This window comes from Rhagoletis pomonella, unplaced genomic scaffold (assembly GCF_013731165.1).
Source record: "Rhagoletis pomonella isolate Grant_MI unplaced genomic scaffold, Rhpom_1.0 Rhpom_scaffold_01124, whole genome shotgun sequence".
NCBI lineage: Eukaryota > Metazoa > Arthropoda > Insecta > Diptera > Tephritidae > Rhagoletis > Rhagoletis pomonella.
In genome coordinates, this window is record NW_023459678.1 from 25,939 (window position 1) to 28,292 (window position 2,354).

At 37.9% G+C, this 2,354-nt stretch overlaps 1 long non-coding RNA gene across 1 annotated transcript; it reads right to left on the bottom strand.

Moving 5' to 3' along the window:
* Nucleotides 1-632: 632 nt before the first annotated feature.
* Nucleotides 633-1,411, bottom strand: LOC118751962. The gene is made up of 3 exons (XR_004994616.1): nucleotides 1,357-1,411; nucleotides 1,157-1,264; nucleotides 633-1,094 (listed from the first exon to the last, which is right to left on the bottom strand). It is a non-coding gene; the product is annotated as an uncharacterized LOC118751962 (long non-coding RNA).
* Nucleotides 1,412-2,354: the final 943 nt, after the last annotated feature.

Consider the following 2,354-nt stretch of genomic DNA (forward strand, 5'->3'; position numbering starts at 1 on the left):
ACTTTAATTTATAGTGTTGAAGATATGCCTTTGTCAAGCAGTTAGCTAGGGGCGAGAAATTTAGCATATGCGCGTAAGAGCATAGAGTAGGTATACGGCTGTGCTGCCGCGATTCTCCAACATCCTGTCAAAGGAGCAAACATAATGGTGGCGGAATCCATCGTAGTCGGATTTTTCTTAAAATCTACGAAAAAGCGATCACTGAATCTGAACTGCTATGAACGTGTGTATTCAAAGCAAGCGCTGCGTTCGTAGCTACTCGAACTTAATAGCATTTTCGTAGATTTCACGAAAAATCGGACTACGTTGGATTCTATGATAGCCTTGATTAGTTCGTGCGATTATGACTTATGGATCGATTATGGATGGGAACGGAACCTCAGTTGGGTTGCCGATGGACGGCGCCACTGAAATTAAAATGTTTTTAATTATGAATAGCAATAATTAAGTTTCATAAAGTTCAAGGTGGTACAATTTAAAAAAAAAAAAAATGAAAAAAAAATAAAGTACTCATCAAAATTTTCCGGCAGCCACAAAAATGCAGTTGCCAATATAGCAACTTAGTTGCCAGCTTGCAGTTGCTAGTTGCCATCGGTAATACCATTTCAGCCACTGGCCAACCAACTGAAGTTCGGTTGTCCTCCGTAATCGACCCATAAAATCGGAACGATAAATATTTTGTAAATGTGTGCTCTGTCCGCTAACGAATTCCAGCCATGTGTGAAAGATCGTATGTGAAGCCTCCGTCTGACTTAACGATTGTCAAAGGCATGCCAGAAGATGTTTCATCATATGTTTTCGGCCATCGTCTTCTTCGAGTAAGTTCATCGATACCAAAAACTTTACAACCTCGTATGTGCCAGCAGCCCTTATTGTTTTTGCCAATGATATGGTACTATTGCACTGTTAATAACCAAATTTAGCCGCAGTTGCATTCACACGTGATGTAATAGCTAGTGTCGGCAAGCTGTGGGAATGCCCAGAAGATGGCGTTTGTTCAGCTATCGAAATCATTACACCGACGGCGGTGGGCAGTTCTGCTGGAACATATTTACCACAGCAGTGGTTGCGGCGTTTTGTTCTGCAACAATAGCCTGCAATGATGACATGTCATATAATGTCGACGAACAAAGATATAAAATTTAAAATGACTAACCTTATTCCCGGCCGATTTGGGAGACCACCCTTGGTCACGACCAGAACGCATTTACCAAGAGGAAAAACCGCAGGGATTGCAGTAGTTCTGGCAATCACCATGATGATGCTGTGCTTGTAATTAATAGTCGGAAAAGGCAGAAAATTGCATTAATGAAATGTTATACACATCAAACAAATAAATTTCAATAAGCTGTTTACCATTTCACAAACCGAATTACCAAGAAATAGAAACTCACCGCGATGCTATACAGAAATAAAAACCAACAGGGCTGCATTTTCTTGGTAAACAAACCAAGCGCTCAGAGCAAACAGATCCGCAAAATTATTTTGTGAAAAATAATAGTTGAAAAGAGTTTTTACACGTGATTATCACATTAACTCATAAATGCAAATTATTGTGATTATTTTTAGTTGCATATAATTGTATTACCTTAGACTTTTTTTAAATGTTTTCTAATATTCATTCTTTTGGGACGCAAAAGCAACCATGCGCTCAATTTCTTGTGGGGAAATTTGGTCCCCATAAAGGACTTTCACCACGAAACAGCTACAAAAACAAAAACCTTTTCTACTGGTATACTGTGTTTTTAATTGTCATAGTTTTTATTTAAAAGAGTTCGGCCTCCCGGGCTTCGGGTAAGTACAGACCCGGCAGCAAAAAGTATAACCTGCCCACACGACCACAATATAACCAGTAAACAACCTTCGGTGAATTTGGAGACTGCCTTCCTCGGGGATGAATATGCTAGGGATGAAATTATTGGTATACACGCCTTCCAACCACGCAGGGTTGCTTTTAAGAAACAAAAAATAATTAACTTCAAATAGTTTCAAAAAGTATAGTGTAAAACGAAATTTACTGAATAATTCCACTTAAAATGGTATACATAAATGACTCATTTTCTAAACGATTTAAATAAAACGCATTTCATAACCTTTTTTGTGCAAACGGCATTTGCGAATTGATAGAAAAGTACTACGGATTGTAAATTTTTTGTTAACTATGAGGTGAATGAAAACTTTCAACCCGGCCTGACGGTTTTGAAGAGTTTTTTTGTTCTAATTTTATTACTAAGGCGTCTAATAAATGCATGGCTTTTAGTTCTAGTAGAATAAATGTCAGTAAAGACAAGTCTTTTTTGTATAATTTTTGATTTTAATTGCTCAACTTCTTTTTCACCAGAGCAACTGGCAAG